General features: G+C 32.8%; 1 non-coding gene across 1 annotated transcript; it reads right to left on the minus strand.

Annotated features, from left to right (window-relative positions):
* Window positions 1–18675: 18675 nt before the first annotated feature.
* Window positions 18676–18783, minus strand: LOC112725018 (small nucleolar RNA R71). The gene has a single exon (XR_003164150.1). It is a non-coding gene; the product is annotated as a small nucleolar RNA R71 (small nucleolar RNA).
* Window positions 18784–22573: the final 3790 nt, after the last annotated feature.

The following is a 22573-nucleotide window of genomic DNA, read 5'->3' on the forward strand; positions in this document are numbered from 1 at the left end:
AAGGTTTTTGATGCACTTTAAGAAAACTGGTACTCACAAAGATGAGTAGGTTTTGCTCCCAGATAATAGATATCGAATCACCTTTGATTTGCTAAAAATTGATAAAATAGATATAAAATTGTGTTTGATAGAAGAGACATGGATAGAAATATTATATTTAAAAACATTGAATTAGTGTATTTTTTGTCCATCCTGACAGAAAAAATATGAAGACAATAACAAAAGATACAACTTATTTTTTATTTTTTATTATTCTTATAAATTTTTTATAATTATATTTTTCTTCTCAACTTTTTTAAATAAAAAATAAAAATATAAAATTTTATATTTCTGTCTTTTATATTTTGTTCTTATTATGTTGTTTTATCTTATTTTAAGAAACACATAGCCTAAAAGAACAAATGGCCCATCCACTCTAACCAGTAACCATTAGCTCAAGCCACTTTCACCATTATTGGCTACACTTGGCTAAAACAAGTTGTTCACGGAATCTAACCCTTTATGTAATTTTAACTTGCAAAATAGGGATGTTTTTGGTATTTTCAAACACACACCACGACAAAATAATGACCATCAACCAAACCGTACATGTCATATCGGTATACCAATAAAGTAATTGGAACATGTGAAAAGTTTCCTATATTATATACTATACCAGTGGCGGATTATAAAAAATTTAGTAGTACTTTTTTAAAAGATAAAAAATAGTTCAATTGACTTAAATATTTTACTATGACTTAAAATATCTAATAAGTTCAATAAATAACACTCTCTCTATCTTTAAGTTCAAATATAAAAATTAGATATTTTTTATTTATTTAATTTAATATTATTTTATATTTTACTATTTATTTAATTTAATTTTTTATATGATAAAAAATAATAAAATATTCAATAAGTATTAATATTATTGTATTTGTATAAATTGATAAAAAAATTCACTAAATATTATAAATTTTAATATTTGTCCTTCTAACTTATTTTTTACATATTTTACAGGATATATATTCAAATTTTTATATAAAATAATAATGAAAAATCAAAGAATTGATACATTTTTTAAGAGGAATGCTAATATTTAAGAAGGAGAACATATAACTTTTACAATATCAACACCTGTAAATAGTTCTTCTACTTTAATGAATCACAAAGAAAGTGAGATATAACCTTCAAAAGTTCAAAAAGTTACATCTGATGACTTTAACCTTAACTTTTTGGAACGAAATCTTGAAAAACGGCTTTAAATTTGGCAATATCACCTAAACCAGAGAGATAAGATTAGACGAGCTTATCTTAAATGGAGTCCATATCAAAAACATTTTGACAATTATTTTCTATCTGACCCTCCCAAAATTTTGTTTCAAGTTCCGCCGATGTACTATACCCTCGATTGTGTTAAGCTCTTAAAAAAACCAAATATTTAATCTATTTTTTTCAATAATATAAACAAGAATTTTTATAAAACCAAATACAATCTTTGGAAGTGCATGTGCTATAACTCAAATGGTATAGTCTTCTCCTACTTACTTAGAGGTTACGAGTTTTAGTTTTTCTATTTTTGGTAAAAAAAATACAATCTTTGGATGCATGGTTCTTCTTCTTCTTTTTTTATGGTCATCATCAACACCACCACCACCTCATCCTCCTTCTTTTCTAATTTGAATTTCTTCTTTTTTCTTTTTCTTCTCCTCCTCCAACATTATGATCATCATCGTTATCGTTATCATTATCTTCTTTTTGTACATATCGTTGTTATCGTTATCGTCGTTATTGTTATTGTTATTGTTGAATTTATGTCATGTTGATGATGTTGTCTGATCCAAAATTGATTTTCGATGTGTTTTTGTTCATGATTCAGTCTTGTTTGTGTGATTGTTTTTGAACTGAGTTAATTGTGTCGCAATTGTTATGTAATTTCGGTTCATTTCTGAGTTAATTGTGTCACAATCATTATATAATTTCGGTTCATTTCTGAGTAAATTATGGTGCATTTGGATTCGTTGTCCTGCACAATTCAAAACTCTTTCTCCTCATCTTCTACTGCTTCTTTTTCTTCTTTTTCATCTTTTTCTTCTTCATCTTCACCTTCTTATTTCATTTTCTCAAAATTCTTTTTGATTTACTATCTTGAGAAGAATAAAATCAAAAAAGAGAAGAAAATATCAAACCAAAAAGAAAAAGAAACATATTACTGACGTCTGATCCAAAATTGATTTTGGATGTATTTTTTTCATGATTCAATCTTGTTTGTGTGCTTGTTTTCGAACTGAGTTTATTTTTCACAATCATTATAGTAAATTTCAGTTTATTTCTGAGTTAATTGTGTCGCAATTGTAATGTAATTTTCGGTTTATTTCTGAGTCAATTATGTCGCAATCCATTATATAATTTTGGTTCATTTCTGAGTGAATTAAGGTGCATTTGGACTCGTTGTCCGACACAATTCAAAACTCTTTCTCCTCTTCCTCCTCGTCTTCTACTGTTTCTTCTTCTTCTTTTTCTTCTTCATCTTCTCTTTTTTTTTATTTCATTTTTTTAAAATTCTTCTTCATTTACTCAAATTTAACACAATTTCTTATAATTTCGGTTCATTTCTGAGTGAATTAAGCTGTATTTGGACTCGTTGTCCTACACAATTCAAAACTCTTTCTCCTCTTCCTCCTCATCTTCTATTGCTTCTTCTTTTTCTTCTTTATTATGTAATTTCGCTTTATTTCTGAGTTAATTGTGTTGCAATCAATTTGTGATTTCGGTTAATTTCTGAGTGAAGAAGACGACGACGACGATAATATAATTCTAAAGTTAGGAGTGAAACGCGAACCCGCAACCTCTAGTTGAATATGAAGAGACTATGCCATTTGAGTTATAACTAATTGGCCTTTACTACCTTAATTTAAAAATGATAAAATTTTTACTCTTATTTTATTATTTTTTACTTTAAAAAAATTTAGTCTTTTTTTTCTCTTTTATTTTTTATTTTTGATTTTTTTTTGTATTTTTTTCTATTCTATGTTTTTGCTCTCAAGAACAAGAAGGACAAAAAATAGAAAAAAAAACATAAAACAGGGGGAAAATGTAACAATTTTTTAGAAACACAAATTTTATAATTTTTATCTCTTTACTTCTCTACATCACAATAAGAAGAATAAGAAGAAGAAAGAAGAGAAAAAAAAAGAGCATAATGCATATCACAAAATGAAAAGTAGAAGAATTGTAATGCGGCTATTTTTTTAATATTTTTTGTATGTTCTTTTGAAATATGTACTTGAGAACTTGGTCGAACAAGAAATTGTTTATCGAGCACCAAAATGTTATATTTTATTTTTAATTTAATTTATTTTATGGAATCGTCTATCGTGAAAAAAGTTATATATCTAGTCCTTTAAAGACCAGAAAATAATTTATGAATGGAACCAAAAATAGTGTTATGCAAGGTTATTGTAACATGGCGTGTTATCCCGAAATGTGGATCTGCCAAAAACAGGCTCTGAAAAACGCAACTTGTGTTTTATTCATGAACAAAAATGAAACCAATGCATGGATGAGACGTGTATCTGCTGCACACTGAAAAATACAAGTTGCGTTTTATTCATGAACAGAAATGAAACCAATGCATGGATGGTACGTGTCTTGGTCAACCTGCAAGCTGCACTCCATAATCGCAACTTGCGATTGTCAGTGACCCTTGCTGCATGTTCGACGCATGTTCGTTGAATGGGTTTGGAGAGGGCTTTAAAAATGCAAAATTCCAAACGCAGATGGAGAGGAGGGAGAGTGTAACGAAGAGAGTTGAAGCTGCGGTAGAGGAGCATAGCAGTGTCGTTGTGGGAGGAAGAAGAAGAAATAATAGACTGGATTTAAGTTTATGAGTAAAAAAAAATGGTTCGTGATTTTACGTTACCTGAAGAACACATTATTGAGTATTTGGATCATCCTCAATAGGTAATATTTTTTCTTTTAATTTTATGATAAATAAATATATTTATTTTTAATTTATTTTTTTATTTAAATAGTGTTATTGTTATTATTACTGTTAGTTAGTAACAACATTATTATTATTATTATTATTATTATTATTGTTAGTTAGTTGCATTATTATTATTATTATTATTATTATTATTATTATTATTATTATTATTATTATTATTATTATTATTATTATTATTATTATAAGGTGCCATCTACTGTAAAGATGCATCTTTATAGATTTTTGTCTTTTGTGACAGAATAGCGTGTCACTAAAAAGTGTTGCTTAAAGAGAAAGTGTTACCCTTAATTGTTAACTTGGCTCTGATACCAATTTTTAACATTCGACTTTTCTTTCTTTTTCGAATTTAATTCTTCATATTTTACTTCAAATAAGATTATAATTTGTATAGATTCAATTGGTGGTGCAAATTTATAATCTAAGGTATTGACCATTTCTATTATTTTTCTTTATTATTAGTCCTTGATTCTGATTTTTATAGTTTTTCAATCTTGTTTTAGTTTATAATATTCTTTTTTGCATGGATTATTGTATATAAAATCTTTTATCTGTTTGTCTTTTTCTTTAATATAATTTCTCAAATCCTCAAGAACTTCTTTTATTTCTACACTTTCTGTTGTTTCTAAATATCTTTTTAATTTTTCAACTTCATTCTCCATTTTTTCTTTCAACAGTTTTAATTCTTTTAAGTCATAATATGGTTTTTCAGGCATTTATAAATTTTTTAAGTTTAATTCCAACTTGTTTATATTTATTCTTATTTCTATCCTTTTTATTATAAGGTCATCAATTTCGATCTGAAGATTATTTAATTCCCTTTTATATTCCTTTATTTTACTTTTTAATTTTTCCGCCCTTTTTCTTTTTATTTTATTTTCTGGTTTTTCAATCTTTTTATGCTTCATTATTTATTTTAGAATTTCTGCAAACTCTATCATCGATTCATCACTATTTTCCAGAGATTCTATTAATTTCTCTAACTCTTCAACTTCTCTTTTCAACTTGTCATAAATTATTTTTAGAGCTTCAAATGCCCTTTGATTTATTCCAGAAAACTGTAAATAATTTAAACGATTTTCTCTTTCAAAGAGCTCTTGTTTCTTGTCTTGATAAGTTACATATATTTCTTCTTTATTTATTGTCATAATTTAGTGTTTAGGGTTTCATTTAACTTTTCGACCTTTTTTGTTAATCTTTTATTTCAGAATTTTCTTCTTTAATTTTTAACTTAGATAAACTTAAAGGACTATTAATTTTAGATTCTCTTATTTGGAAATTCGATGAAACTAATTTTCCTAATGGTTCTTTTAATAATAGAACTGGGTTTTCAATAGCTTTATATTTTGGTATTTCTGTTTTTACAATTTTCTGAAATAATTCATCGACATAAATTCTTTCTTTGTTTTTAAATATTATACTATGATGGCTATTTGTTAAAGCATAATTTATTGCATATGTAATTGAAAATGGTTCATCGTCTTGTTCCATTAGATTCTTTCTGTGAAATTTATAAGCTAAACTTATAGATCTTCCAAGATTTTCAGTTGATAAAGGTATAGCATATCCAAGATGAGCATTGAATTTAACATTTACATTTGCCAAGTTTCCATGAACAATTCCAAATATTTGATCTATCGGATCATCAGTAATTCTTTTGTCACAGATTGCTAAGCTTATTGGTGAATTAATTCCTTTCATATATGTAGATTTGATTAAGACTTGTATAGTACTAATATGAATCCATCCAATTTTAGATCTTTTTTGTTGATCCTTAATTTTCTCAATCTGTTTACTCAATTCTTCATCATTTATCAAAGCTATTTCAAGTTCTCCATTGGCGGATTTTATCTTTATAGGGACTTCAAGTTGAATTTTTCCATAGTATATTATATTTTTTCTATTAAAAACTTCTTTTAAGAGATTTTGTTTATTAAAGTTTTCATTTGATTTGAGATTTAATTCTGTTTTTAGAATAGCCTATTTTTCATTATCTAATAAAGCAGTTAATCTATAATAATCAGATTCTTCTGTTAATTCTAAACTTTCTAAATAATTCATAATTTAAAGATTAAGATGAAGATGTACCTTTCTGGAGAAAAACTTCCTTTATTTAGTATATTTTACATAGGGTGTTTTTATCTCCAGAGGGGAGATTGTAGATGCTAACTCCAGAGGGGAGTTTAGAATTATTTTTCCCAAAGGGAATTCTTCCTCAGACTATAGAATCACCTTGGCAGCTTCCTCCTTGCTCTCCTAGCATATGAGTACTCTTAGCCTCCTGCTTTCTATTGTCTGATGCTTCTATAATTGCCTAAGCAACCTATTTATAATAGTTGGGTTTAATGGACAATTCCCATCCTTACCCTTCTTATGACGTTATTGCTTACGTCATTGTTTGTTCTTTTGCACCAGCTACATTGTTGGTGCTCTATGACCTAAGTGCTTACGTCACTATGCAATAATGTTGAGAGATGCTTCAGATGCACTGTCCTCCTCTTTTATCATGTGACCCTCAGATGCATTGTCTCCTTCCTTCATTATGTGAGTTGATTCCGTTTCATTATTGCTTTCTTCAGATATCTCTGAGGCACATAGCTGGCACTTGTGGTCTTCTCTGTCTTTTATTAAATAGCAGAGATTCCTCTTTATCCCTTCAGGGAGCTTTTCTAAAAGTCCAGATAAGTTGTAGAATGCTGATTCAAATTCCACCAAGAGTCTCATCTCTCTTTCTTCAATTTCATTTCTTTTACTGGACACAAGCAGAGTATTTCTACTTTTATAATTAATCCTTGTGTGAGATTCCTTCGTTATTTTTTGAGTTCTTTCAAAGACCCTAGCTAATGTGCTGGCTAACCTTCCTTCATGACTGTAAATCGTTAAATCTTGAATCTGATCAATTGGTTGAAAATTTCCTGGGAAGACGGACATGAATATTACTTGGTGTGCTGGAACCAAGCATTCTTCTTCTTTATTAAAAATAGGTTGACTGTTTGTAAATTTTAAGGATATATCCCTTGGATTTACATTGTCAATCTTATTTTTAAATCTCTTTACTGCATCAATGAATCCTGCAGGAAACTCACTAATAATTTTTAGATCATTAAAAATTAAAATTGTATCAATTAATCCATATTGGAAAAACTAATAGGTATCAGATGGGGAAGCATCTGGGAATATAACCAGCTTTGTTAGCTGTTCTTTGGCAATAGGATAATATTCCAAAATTGTCCTTTTTTCTTCAGTTCAATTCAGGACTATATTAAGGGTTTCTCTGAGATTTGATCTACAGACCCTTTTCTTTTCCTTGATTTCAGCCCTTGTAGGAATGTTTCTTATTATCCCTGTTCTCTGGGTTTGAACTGGAGCTTTATCTGCTCTTTTTAAGGTTTGCTCTGGATGGAGAGCTTCATATTCCCTGAAGGATTCCTTTGCCTCTTCCAGTGTTAGAAACCCTCCTTTATGAATTATCCTTGATTGATGTGTGAATGGTGCTGCTTTTTCCCAGGCATCATATACTCCTTTCATGGGGCCATTATAAATTACATAATATTTTTTATCTTGGGTGGATTTTTTAATGATTTCAGCAATTGTTTTATTTTCTGAAATTTTTTCTTCACCTGATTTGTCCACCATGCTTAGCTGGCTGAACTCTGATGGTTTTGCTTGTTGTGTTGATTTCATTGCTTCGATGGCCTTCTTGAGAGATTGGATCTGTGTCCTTATTTGCTGACAATGCTTGCATTTTTCGAGTTCTTGCTCATACTTTTGAATTTCTTGATCTAATATGTTGTAGACGAACTCCATTCTTTTGTTAATATATCTGCAATAACATTTTTGTCACCCTTAATATATTCAATTTTTATTGGATATTGTAACAAAAATAATTGCCATCTTACCAATCGTCCATGGTTATAATCAACTTTTAAATTATATCGTATGAAACCTGTTAGGTAACTTGAATCTGTTCTTAATGTAAATTCTCTGGGTAGTAAATCAATTTTCCATTTCTTAAGAGATTTAATTGCTGCTAGAGTTTCCTTTTCATGAGTGGTATATCTCTATTCTGTTGGAGTAAAAGTCCCTGAAATATACCTGCAAAGTAATTCCTTTGGGGAATCTTTAGAATCTAGTGATTCTTTTTCTTGTTCCAAACTTTTTATAGCTTTCTTAGCTTTTAGACATCCTGACCAGGTTATGTCTGAAGCATCTGTTTCTACTATTAAGTAGTCATTTTCTTCTGAAATATAAAGTTCTAGAAGATTTTCACATAATTCTTTAATCCTTTGAATTTGCATACTATCTTTTTCATCCCATTTCCATTCTTTTTTAGTACTTATTTTTGGAAATAAGCTTTTAGTGTATTCTGTTATATTTTTTAAAAATCCTTGATCAGAAATATAATTTATACACCCTAAAAATCTTTGTAATTGTTTTCTATCTTCTATTTTATTAGGAAATAAATTTACCTTTTCTAGGACATTTGGCTGAAGTTTTAGCTTTCCCTGAGTGGATAGAATTAATCCAAGAAACTCTATTTCTTGTTTTGCTATTCTTGCTTTCTTTTTGCTAAGAACTAATCCTTTTTCTTTACCTCTTTCTAAAACTATTAATAATTTTTGAAGATGATCTTCTCTATCCTGTTTTGTAAAAATTAGTATATCATCAATGTATACTAAAACAAATTCATTTAACTCTTTTAGATTTTCTTCCATAAATCTTTGATAAATACCTGGGGCTTGTTTTAATCCGAATGGTAATACATTCCATTCATAGAGCAACACACTTGTTGATTCTTTTGTTGGGCAAGTAAAAGTAGTTAATTTCTTTGTTTCTTCGTCTAAACGAAGTTGCCAATATCCTGATTTTGCATCAAGAGATGAAAACCAAGTTGCTCCTTTGATTTTTTCTAAAATAGAATCTTTTCTTGGAAGTTTATGAGCATCACCAATAGTTGCTTCATTCATCTTCTTATAGTTAATAACCATTCTTCGTTTTCCCCTTTTAATTTCATTATTGTTTTTGACATAAAAGGCTGGAGCCGCATGAGGACTTTTACTTAATCTTATAATTCCTTTTTCCAAAAGATCTCTACATTCTAGTGAAAACTCTTCTCTATCTCTTGCGGAATAAGGAATTTTATTTGGAACATTTATCTCTTTTGTAGGATCTTTTAATTTAATACTTACTAATTCGTTATTTGTATTTTTAATATCTAAAGGATTTTCAGCACAAATTTCATCCAAAAGTTTTTCTATCTTTATTTCAAGATTATTTTTTGGGATATTTATCTGAAAGTATAAATTTAAATAACATGTCTCTAATATAGAAAATATTTTAAATTTTAAGATCTTATCTATAGTAGTAGTCGGTATTTTTATACGTTTTGATTTTTGATTTATTGAAGAATCGTGTGGAGCTTTTAAAATTATATATGTTAATTCTTGAATGAATGGATGATATAGCTTTAAAAAATTATTTCCTATGATAAAATCCATTCCAGAATCTAACTTATATATAGATGGAACAATGAACCTATAATTTTGAATAAAAATTTCAACCATCTCTGCTTTTTGGTTAATTTTATGTATTGATTTGTCAGCTATTCTAACTCTTAATGGTTTCTTTAATTTTTTCCAATCAAATTTTATATTTGAACTAGCAAAGCATTGTGTTGCTCCAGAATCTATGAAAGCATTTATAATCTTTTCTGTTATTTTTATAGTAATAAATATAGCATTATTACTCAGTCTCTGAGTCTGTTTCCGAGACATATTCAAAAATATAGTCTAAGTTATCATCAGATTCCTCTAAAGGTTCCATGAAACAAGACTTGGCAATTTCTATTTGTTTAGTAAGATCCTTTTTATCCTTCTTTTTCGGACATTCATTTGCATAGTGTCCTTCTTCTTGGCAATACCAACATTTACAATTTTCTTTTTTATTCGGGCAATAGTTATTTCTTTGTCTTTTGTTTTTATTATTATTTTCCTTTCTAAAATATCTCTTTTTTCTCCAGTTTGGATAGTATTTTCTTTTTCTAAATTGATATTTTCTTTTTCTTTGAAAATTTTTATTAAGACCATATTTTTGAGGTATCTCTTCATTATCTTGACAGCAAATTCTAATTATGTTTGCAAATCTTTTTTGAGTTGCTTCTTGCATACAACGTTCTTTTATTTCCTCTCTTATTGCAGAGGTTGCTCCACCAAAGTTATTTTCAATTGTTCCTCTATTTATTTCTCTTATAAATCTTCCCATTATAAATTCATTAGCAGGATATGGAAGTTTTGTTATATACATACTAAGATAATGATTTTTATCTTCTTCTTTTAATTTGTAATAATGTATTCTATATTCACATATATAAGATTCCACATTACATAGATCATATATCTGAATATTAGCTAAATGGTTTTTTGCTTCTTGATATTCTTTATTATAGACTTCTTGTCTATGATCTATAATATTTTTCCCAAAAAATTCTTTATATAGAATCATCATTATATATAATATCTTATCATAAGCTGTTGTTTTTATTGCTAAATCTTCTATTATTTGGTTTTCTATTGATGTCATATAATCTCTTATAGTTCCTTTAGTATGAAACCCTATGTAATTCCAAATATCTCTTCCAGACAATTCACTAAGCTTTGGATTAGTAAAAGCTTCTAATAAAAAGGAATTCAACCAATTTTCGAAAATTTCTTTTTCATTCTTTTTACAGTCTAAATCGAGCATTCTATCTCCTTCCATTTCCTGGATTTTAGGAACGTATTTTGATGGTATTTTTGTATATTTTGAATCTTTATTTATAAACCCTTTTTTAAAAGCATAATTATCAAAACCTGTTTCCCATTTAAATTGAGATTGATTATCCTTAGATGTTCCAGCTTCATTTTTTACTTGTATTGGAATTGCTGGTTCTTCGTCGCTTGAATAATCTAGGATGTGTTCTTCATTTTTTATATTTTCAGGGTTTACTAATTCTTCTGCTATTTGAAATCCTTGTTCCATAATATTATTTTCTTGAGCCATCTTTAATTGTTTAAAAAGCATTGTAACTTCTTCTAATTTTTCTTCAATATTCATAATTTTAGTGGTGGTTTTACTTTTAAATCTGTTATGTTGATTATATTGTGAAATTTTTCTTCTTTGGGGTTCTCTTTTTCCTTATTTATTTGAAATTTTATAGATACTAATATTTCTTCAAGCATGTCTACTATAGAATTTAATTGTGGGTTAAAGGTATGATGAAGATGTGGTGAATCATTTCCATGGTAACATTTTTTAGAAATTCCATGTGAAAAATAAGTTTTTTCAGGTTTTTGAAATCCTTCAATAAAACTTATAGTAAAATAAAGATTTTGAGAAAAATCATTTTGTATTGATTTTAAGAATTCAGTGTCATTACAGTTAACATTAGTTAAAATCATTAATTTTTGATCTATTAATTTTGATAACTTAATTATTTCTTCTCTTAAATCTTCTAATTTATTTTTTTCCATTAGGTGACGCTTTTGTGAAGAGTTACGGTTTTAAGTGAAAAGTGAGGTTTTAGAATGTGTGGTTTGGATTTTGCCACCTAAGCACATCTTTAAATTTTGCTCTTTACCTTATATTTCCCCTAATTATAATAATAGTAGTTATTATTATTATGATGATTATTATTATTATTGTTATCAATATAGTAGTAGTAGTAGTAATAACCGGATTATTATTATTATTATTATTATTATTATTATTATTATTATTATTATTATTATTATTAGTAGTAGTAGTAGTAGTAATAATAATAATAATAATAATGATAGTTATTATTATTATGATGATTATTATTTTTGTTGTTATCAATATAGTAGTAGTAGTAATAACTGTATTATTATTATTATTATTATTATTATTATTATTATTATTATTATTATTATTATTATTAGTAGTAGTAGTAGTAGTAGTAGTAGTAGTAGTAGTAGTAGTAGTAGTAGTAGTAGTAACCGGATTATTATTATTATTATTATTATTCTTGTTGTTGTTGTTGTTGTTGTTGTTGTTGTTGTTGGATTAATATTATTGTGTTAGTTGTTGTTAATTTCAATGAATATTATCTTTTTTTTTGCAGGAGATCATAAATTTGTTGCCTAGAAAACTTGATCCGCCGGATACCTTTAATGAGAGAGCTGCAGAGGCACTAGCATTAACTGGGTTTCAACACGTTTTGCGAATTGGTGAAATGAGAGGTCATTCTGTACTCTTAAGTGCCTTGGTGGAACGATGGAGGCCAGAAACCCACACGTTCCACCTTCCAGTGGGTGAAGTGATGGTGACGCTGGAAGACGTGATACATATACTTGGCCTCCAGGTTAACGGAGAACCCGTCACGGTTAGATCGGATAGCAGTTACCAGTTTTTGGTAGATAACTGTGTTGCTTGTTTTGGTCGGCAACCGGGTCCGGACGATCACGTGTTGGGCAAGGTAAATCTCCATTGGGTCCGGCAGTGCAGAGACAGTGAACCGTGTGACACGCAGGAGTCTATTGAGCGGTACGTCAGGGCTCACATTTTTTGCGTGCTTGGTACAGTGGTGTTTCCAGATAAGTCCACCACGTCTTTGAACTTGAATTTTTTGCCTCTACTTCAGGATTTTCATCAGATCTCACGATACAGTTGGGGGGCAGCTAGTCTGGCACATCTATACAGATTGTTGTGTCGTGCATCGCGGTACAACTGTAAAGAGATGGATGGGCCACTGATTTTGCTTTTTATTTGGGCGTGGGAGTGTATGCCGTTCATGGCCCCTATACCGCGCAATCAGCTTCTCGATATTGGTGTTCTACTTGCGCGATGGTATTGTACTTTACTGTTATTATTATTATTATAATTGTTGTTGTTGTAGTTGTTGTTGTTGTTGTTGAGGTCATCCTACTTGTGCTTAGGTGGAGTCATTGGCGCCGGCATACACGATATACACGGAGGTCTACGGCGCAGTTTAGGCGAGGACTCGATGACATGGGAGTCAACGATGTAAATTTTAACCATTTAGGTTAGCGTCTTTGTTAAGAAAAATAATGTTACTAATAGGTCTCGTGGTTACTGGTGTGCAGTTTACATGGTGGCCGTATATTGAAGTGGATGTTCCGGTCGACCTCGGCCTAAATTTGTTTATGTGCTCCACGAAGTCGCCGTTAGTGTCGTTCGAATGTATAGAATGGCACCCAACAGATCGAGTTCATCGACAATTCGGGTTGCAGCAGCTTCCACCAGACCCGGCATTTTAGATCGGTAGTTCTTATTGCAGGTGTTTGAGCGGTGCCCAGCATCATGACTGGAGAGACCGGACCAAGGAATGTCTTGACATGTGATGTTCTGGCCGCTATGATACACTGCAGGTAGGGGAGGAGATTGTCAACTTCCATCCCCTCCCATTGTACTATGACTGGTACACACAGCAATATGGGGGTCACCTACGACTGTCAGATAGAGTTGCAGGTGAAGAGGCCGACGCGAACACACAGCAAGAAGGTCCACCACAACCAGCTGGACCTCAGCATCAGGAACCGGCCTATAATCAAGGGTTTCAGGTATCGTTAAGGTTTATTGGTGTTAATATTACCGTTGTTAATTATAAGCTTTAATGTTACCGTTATTGATTAGCGTCATTCATTTACAATTAGGTGCCGCCACATGAGCCCCAGTTCCAGGCGCCTGCATATGAGCCCAGTTCCAGGCGCTGGCATATGACCCCCAGTTCATGATGCCAGGGTATGAGCAGCATTATCAGGTGCCGGCATATGAGCAGCACGTTCAGGAACCACAACAACATCAGGCAGCTGAGCCCTACATACCACAGTTGCTCATTCCAACAGATAGTCAGTTAATTCCATTTGTTGGGCTTGATTCGATAAGCTTCTCTCGACTCATGAGAGAGACATCTCAGCTATTTCCAGCGCGAGAGCAGCAAGGGCCTGTTGGTAGTGAGCCGTCTGTTGGTCGTCGGACCACGTCAGGTCATGCTAGTGACTTCAGTATGGATCGATCGCCGGGTCATGTAGGTCCTACTCGTCTGTCCGCACCACCACGCACTGCGTTGTTCGACTTGAATGAATGCCCACAGCCGGAAGAGGGATTTCTGGGAGATGCCCTCCAGCATAAGTCTCATTCTGGTGGATATAGTGCTCGGGGCATGAGTAGATCCAGTGCTTATGACACTGGAGGTGCCAGCATGCCAGATGTCGGTGTTGGTGACTCCAGTAGTACTCAAGGTCATCCGTATAATTTACGGACACAGATTGCGCCTCCGGACAAATACACCCCATCTCAGTACGCGAAGAAGGTGCCTAGGAAGTAGGTTGATGCAGTTTAGTTCAGTCCGTTTGAGTTTATGTTTTTATTCAGTGATGTAGATCGTATAGTATGTTTAGATGTCTCTGTTAGTCACCTTCTCTATTACTATGTGTTTAGATGTTTGTATTAGTAATCGTCTCAATTACTATATGTTTAGATGTTTCTATTTGTAATCGTCTCTGTTACTATGTTTAAATGTTTAGATGTTTTTATTCAGTGATGGATATCGTATAGTATTTTTAGATGTTTCTATTTGTAATCGTCTCTATTACTATCTATATTCGTAGTTATTATTCGTTATTGATAAGCGGATAATTTATATGCTTTTTGACATTGTTTTTAGTATGTTTTTAGTAGAATCTAGTTACTTTTAGGGATGTTTTCATTAGTTTTTATGTTAAATTCACATTTCTGGACTTTACTATGAGTTTGTGTGTTTTTCTGTGATTTCAGGTATTTTCTGGCTGAAATTGAGGGACTTGAGCAGAAATCAGATTCAGAGGTTGAAGAAGGACTGCTGATGCTGTTGGATTCTGACCTCCCTGCACTCAAAGTAGATGTTCTAGAGTTACAGAACTTGAAATGGCGCGCTTCCAATTGCGTTGGAAAGTAGACATCCAGGGCTTTCCGGCACTATATAATAGTCCATACTTTGGCCAAGAATAGATGACGCAAACTGGTGTTCAACGCCAGCTCTCTGCCCAATTCTGGCGTCCAGCGCCAGAAAAGGATAAAAAACCAGAGTTGAATGCCAGAAATGGATCAAATCCTGGCGTTCAACTCCACAAATGGCCTCTGCACGTGGAAAGTTAAAGCTCAGCCCAAGCACACACTAAGTGGGCCCCGGAAGTGGATTTATGCATCAATTACTTACTTCTGTAAACCCTAGTAGCTAGTTTATTATAAATAGGACCTCTTACTATTGTATTAGAGATCTTTGGATTATCTTTTGATCCTGAGTTATATCTCTGGATGCCTGGTTCTTAGATCAGAGGGGCTGGCCATTTGGCCATGCCTGGACCTTTCACTTATGTATTTTTAACGGTAGAGTTACTACACTCCATAGATTAAGGTGTGGAGCTCTGCTGTTCCTCAAGGATTAATGCAAAGAACTACTGTTTTCTATTCAATTCATCTTATTTCGCTTCTAAGATATTCATTCGCAGTTCAACCTGAATGTGATGAACGTGACAATCATCATCATTCCCTATGAACGCGTGCTTGACAACCACTTCCGTTCTACATTAGAATTGAATGAGTATTTCTTAGGTTTCTTAATCGGAATCTTCGTGGTGTAAGCTAGAATGATAGCGGCATTCAAGAGAATCTGGAAGGTCTAAACCTTGTCTGTGGTATTCCGAGTAGGATTCAATGAGTGAATGACTGTGACGAGCTTCAAACTCGCGATTGCCGGGCGTAGTGACAGACGCAAAAGGATAGTAAATCCTATTCCAGCAGGATCAAGAACCGACAGATGAATAGCCGTGCCGTGACAGGGTGCGTTGACCATTTTCACTGAGAGGATAAGATGAAGCCATTGACAAGGGTGATGCCTCCAGACGATTAGCCGTGCCGTGACAAGGCATTTGGATCATTTTCCCGAGAGAAGATCGAAAGTAGCCATTGACAATGGTGATGTATCACATAAAGCCAGCCATGGAAAGGAGTAAGACTGATTGGATGAAGACAACAAGAAAGCAGAGGTTCAGAGGAACGAAAGCATCTCTATTCGCTTATCTGAAATTCTCACCAATGATTTACATAAGTATTTCTATCCCTATTTTATTAATTATTTTTGAAAACTCCATTACTATTTTAATATCCGCCTGACTGAGATTTACAAGGTGACCATAGCTTGCTTCATACCAACAATCTCCGTGGGATTCGACCCTTACTCACGTAAGGTATTACTTGGACGACCCAGTGCACTTGCTGGTTAGTTGTGCGAAGTTGTGAACCATGGTATTGACATCATATTTTTGGCGCCATTACCAAGGAAAGAAAGAGCGATGAATTTTACATAATTAAAGTGTAATCACAATTTCTGCGCACCAAGTTTTTGGCGCCGTTGCCGGGGATTGTTCGAGTTTGGACAACTGACGGTTCATCTTGTTGCTCAGATTAGGTAATTTTCTTTTTGTTTTATTTTCAAAAATTTTTCAAAATCTTTCAAAAATTTTTCAAAATCTTTCAAAAATTTCTCCTTTGTTTTCGAAAAATTTCAAAAAAAAAAATTGTTTTCAAAAATATATTTTTCTTCAAAATTTTTAAGAATGAATTCTAGTGTTTCATATAACATGTTTTAGCTTGGCTGGCTATTAAGCCATGTCTAACTCCCAGGATTTTGATTGAGGACTATGAATTCATTGCTTCCTTTTTCCCAAATATTTTCGAAAAAAATTAAAAGAAAATACAAAAAAAATTTATAAAATCATAAAAATCAAAAAAATATTTTGTGTTTCTTGTTTGAGTCTTGAGTCATGTTATAAGTTTGGTGTCAATTGCATATTCATCCTGCATTTTTCGAAAATTCATGCATTCATAAGTGTTCTTCATGATCTTCAAGTTGTTCTTGGTAAGTCTTCTTGTTTGATCTTTGCATTTGCATGTTTTGTGTCTTTTCTTGTTTTTCATATGCATTCTTGAACTCTTAGTGTCTAAGCATTAAAGAATTCTAAGTTTGGTGTCTTGCATGTTTTTCTTGCATTAAAAATTTTTCAAAAATATGTTCTTGATGTTCATCATGACCTTCAAAGTGTTCTTGGTGTTCATCTTGACATTCATAGCATTCTTGCATGCATTCATTGTTTTGATCTAAAATTTTCATGCATTGCATCATTTTCATTATTTTTCTCTCTCATCATAAAAATTTCAAAAATCAAAAAAAATATTTTTCCCCTTTTTCTCCTCATCAAATTCGAAAATTTGAATTGACTTTTTCAAAATTTTTAAAATCTAGTTGTTTCTTATGAGTCAAATCAAATTTTCAATTTGAAAATCTTATCTTTTTCAAAATCTTTTTCAAAAATCAAACCTTTTTCATTTTTCTTAGTTATTTTCGAAAATTATAAAAATGTTTTTCAAAAAAATCTTTTTCTTATCTTTATCACAAAATTTTCGAAAATAACAATAACAATTAATATTTTGATTCAAAAATTTGAAGTTTGTTACTTGCTTGTTAAGAAAGATTCAAACTTTAAGTTATAGAATCATATCTTGTGATTTCTTGTGAATCAAGTCTTTAATTGTGATTTTAAAAATCAAATCTTTCTCAAAAACTAATTTCTATCACATCTTTTCAAAAATATCTTCTTATCTTATCTTTTTCAAAAATTTGATTTCAAAATATCTTTTCTAACTTCCTAACCTCTTATCTTTTCAAAATTTGTTTCAACTAACTAACTAACTTTTTGTTTGCTTCTTACCTTTTTCAAAACTACCTAACTAACTCTCTCTCTCTCTCTCTAATTTTCGAAAATATCTTCCCCCTTTTTCAAAAATTTCTTTTTAATTAACTAATTATTTTTTTATTTGAATTTTCGAAAAACTACTAACCTTTTTCAAAACTATTTTCGAAAATCACTAACTCTTTTTTTCAAAAATTATTTTCGAAAATCCTTCTCTCTCATCTCCTTCTATTTATTTATTCATCTACTAACATCTCTTCCTCACATCACCAAAAATCCGAACCCTCTCTCTCTCTCTGAGTTCAGATTTTCTTCTTCTTTTCTTCTACTAACACAAGGACCTCTATACTGTGATATAAAGGATCCATATTATTATTATTATTTTCTCTGTGCCCTCTTCTTTGTCATATGAGCAGGAGCAAGGACAAGAACATTCTTGTTGAAGCAGATCCAGAACCTGAAAGGACTCTGAAGAGAAAATTAAGAGAAGCTAAATTACAACAATTCAGAGATAACCTTTCAGAAATTTTCGAACAGGAAGAGGAGATGGCAGCCGGAAATAATAATAATGCAAGGAGGATGCTTGGTGACTTTACGGCACCTAATTCCAATTTACATGGAAGAAGCATCTCCATTCCTGCCATTGGAGCAAACAACTTTGAGCTGAAATCTCAATTAGTTTCTCTGATGCAGCAGAACTGCAAGTTTCATGGACTTCCATCTGAAGATCCTTTTCAGTTCTTAACTGAATTCTTGCAGATCTGTGATACTGTTAAGACTAATGGAGTAGATCCTGAAGTCTACAGGCTCATGCTTTTCCCTTTTGCTGTAAGAGACAGAGCTAGAGTGTGGTTGGACTCTCAACCTAGAGATAGCCTGAACTCTTGGGATAAGCTGGTCACGGCTTTCTTAGCCAAGTTCTTTCCTCCTCAAAAGCTGAGCAAGCTTAGAGTGGATGTTCAAACCTTCAAACAGAAAGAAGGTGAATCCCTCTATGAAGCTTGGGAAAGATACAAGCAGCTGACCAAAAAGTGTCCTTCTGACATGCTTTCAGAATGGACCATCCTGGATATATTCTATGATGGTTTATCTGAGCTATCAAAGATGTCATTGGATACCTCTGCAGGTGGATCTATTCACCTAAAGAAAACGCCTGCAGAAGCTCAAGAACTCATTGACATGGTTGCTAATAACCAGTTCATGTACACTTCTGAGAGGAATCCTGTGAGTAATGGGACGCCTATGAAGAAGGGAGTTCTTGAAGTTGATACTCTGAATACCATATTGGCTTAGAACAAAATATTGACTCAGCAAGTCAATATGATTTCTCAGAGTCTGAATGGAATGCAAGCTGCATCCAACAGTACTCAAGAGGCTTCTTATGCAGAAGAGGCTTATGATCCTGAGAACCCTGCAATAGCAGAGGTGAATTACTTAGGTGAACCTTATGGAAACACCTATAACTCATCATGGAGAAATCATCCAAATTTCTCATGGAAGGATCAAAGGCCTCAACAAGGCTTTAATAATGGTGGAAGAAACAGGTTTAGCAATAGCAAGCCTTTTCCATCATCCACTCAGCAACAGACAGAGAACTCTGAACAAAATACTTTTAATTTAGCAAACTTAGTCTATGATCTATCCAAGGCCACTGCAAGTTTCATGAATGAAACAAGGTCTTCCATTAGAAATCTGGAAGCACAAGTGGGCCAGCTGAGTAAAAGGATCACTGAAATCCCTCCTAGTGCTCTCCCAAGCAATACAAAAGAGAATCCAAAAGGAGAGTGCAAGGCCATTGACATAAGCACCATGGCCGAACCTGTAAGGGAAGGAGAGGACGTGAATCCCAAAGAGGAAGACCTTTTGGGACGCCCAGTGATCAATAAGGAGTTTCCCTCTGAGGAACCAAAGGACTCTGAGGCTCATCTAGAGACCATAGAGATTCCATTGAACCTCCTTATGCCATTCATGAGCTCTGATGAGTATTCCTCTTCGGAAGAGAATAAGGATGTTACTAAAGAGCAAACTGCCAAGTTTCTTGGTGCAATCATGAAGCTGAATGCCAAATTATTTGGTATTGAAACTCGGGAAGATGAACCTCCCTTGTTCATTGATGAGCGGATAATTTATACGCTTTTTGACATTGTTTTTAGTAGGATCTAGTTACTTTTAGGGATGTTTTCATTAGTTTTTATGTTAAATTCACATTTCTGGACTTTACTATGAGTTTGTGTGTTTTTCTGGAATTTCAGGTATTTTCTAGCTGAAATTGAGGGACTTGAGCAGAAATCAGATTCAGAGGTTGAAGAAGGACTGCTGATGCTGTTGGATTCTGACCTCCCTGCACTCAAAGTAGATTTTCTGGAGCTACAGAACTCAAAATGGCGCGCTTCGAATTGCGTTGAAAAGTAGATATCCAGGGCTTTCCAGCAATATATAATAGTCCATACTTTGGCCAAGAATAGATGACGCAAACTGACATTCAACGCCAGCTCTCTACCCAATTCTGGAGTTCAGCGCCAGAAAGGGATAAAAAACCAGAGCTGAACGCCAGAAATGGATCAAAACCTGGCGTTCAACTCCACAAATGGCCTCTGCACATGGAAAGTTAAAGTTCAGCCCAAGCACACACCAAGTGGACCCAGGAAGTGGATTTATGCAGCAATTACTTACTTCTGTAAATCCTAGTAGCTAGTTTATTATAAATAGGACCTCTTACTATTGTATTAGACATCTTTGGATTATCTTTTGATCCTGAGTTATATCTTTGGACGCCTGGTTCTTAGATCAGAGGGGCTGGCCATTCGGCCATGCCTGGACCTTTCACTTATGTATTTTTAACGGTAGAGTTTCTACACTTCATAGATTAAGGTGTGGAGCTCTGCTGTTCCTCAAGGATTAATGCAAAGTACTACTATTTTCTATTCAATTCATCTTATTTCGCTTCCAAGATATTCATTCGCACTTCAACCTGAATGTGATGAACGTGACAATCATCATCATTCCTTATGAACGCGTGCCTGACAACCACTTCCGTTCTACATTAGAATTGAATGAGTATCTCTTAGATTTCTTAATCGGAATCTTCATGGTGTAAGCTAGAATGATGGTGGCATTCAAGAGAATCCGGAAGGTCTAAACCTTGTCTGTGGTATTCCGAGTAGGATTCAATGATTGAATGACTGTGACGAGCTTCAAACTCGCGATTGCCGGGCGTAGTGACAGACGCAAAAGGATAGTAAATCCTATTCCAGCAGGATCGAGAACCGACAGATGAATAGCCGTGCCGTGACAGGGTGCGTTGACCATTTTCACTGAGAGGATAAGATGAAGCCATTGACAAGGGTGATGCCTCCAGACGATTAGCCGTGCCGTGACAGGGCATTTGGATCATTTTCCCGAGAGAAGACCGAAAGTAGCCATTGACAATGGTGATGTATCACATAAAGCCAGCCATGGAAAGGAGTAAGACTGATTGGATGAAGACAGCAGGAAAGCAGAGGTTCAGAGGAATGAAAGCATCTCTATTCACTTATCTGAAATTCTCACCAATGATTTACATAAGTATTTCTATCCCTATTTTATTAATTATTTTCGAAAACTCCATTACTATTTTAATATCCGCCTGACTGAGATTTACAAGGTGATCATAGCTTGCTTCATACCAACAATCTCCGTGGGATTCGACCCTTACTCACGTAAGGTATTACTTGGACGACCCAGTGCACTTGCTGGTTAGTTGTGCGAAGTTGTGAACCATGGTATTGGCATCATATTTTTGGCGCCATTACCAGGGAAAGAAAGAGCGATGAATTTTACATAATTAAAGTGTAATCACAATTTCTGCGCACCAAGTTTTTGGCGCCGTTGCCGGGGATTGTTCGAGTTTTCGGCAAGCTTTTGGTCCGGTAACATCAGTGCCAAGTTTGATCCGGCAACAACACCAAGTTTTTGGGCGCCGTTGCCGGGGATTGTTCGAGTATGGACAACTGACGGTTCATCTTGTTGCTCAGATTAGGTAATTTTCTTTTTGTTTTCTCTTCAAAAATTTTTCAAGAATCTTTCAAAATTTTCCCCTTTGTTTTCGAAAAAAAAAATTTAAAATAAAAATGTTTTCAAAAATAAATTATTCTATGGCTTCAAAACTTTCAAGAATGAATTCTAGAGTTTCATGGTAACATGTTGAATCCTATCTGGCTGAAAAGCCATACCCAAACTCCTTTGGGATTGGTCTTCAACTAATCACCTCAATGGATGTAAATCTATTCTAAAGCTTGACTGGCTATTAAGCCATGTCTGACCCTTTGATTGGAGCTTTAGACTAAAGAGCACAAGATTCCTGGAATTCATATTAAAGATTTTGAAATCCTCATTTTTGTTTTTCAAATAATTTTCGAAAAATAAAATTCCAAAAAAAAATTTAGAAAATCATAAAAAATCAAAAATATTTTTTGTGTTTTTTTGTTTGAGTCTTGAGTCATGTTATAAGTTTGGTGTTAATTGCATGTGCATCTTGCATTTTTCGAAAATTTTCATGCATTCATAGTGTTCTTCATGATCTTCAAGTTGTTCTTAGTAAGTCTTCTTGTTTGATCTTTGCATTTGCATGTTTTGAGTCTTTTCTTGTTTTTCATATGCATTCTTGAATTCTTAGTGTCTAAGCATTAAAGAATTCTAAGTTTGGTGTCTTTCATGTTTTCTTTGCATTAAAAATTTTTCAAAAATATGTTCTTGGTGTTTATCATGATCTTCATAGTGTTCTTGGTGTTCATCTTGACATTCATAGCATTCTTGCATGCATCATATGTTTTGATCTAAAAATTTCATGCATTGCATCTTT

The sequence above is a fragment of the Arachis hypogaea genome, chromosome 11, assembly GCF_003086295.3.
Source record: "Arachis hypogaea cultivar Tifrunner chromosome 11, arahy.Tifrunner.gnm2.J5K5, whole genome shotgun sequence".
NCBI lineage: Eukaryota > Viridiplantae > Streptophyta > Magnoliopsida > Fabales > Fabaceae > Arachis > Arachis hypogaea.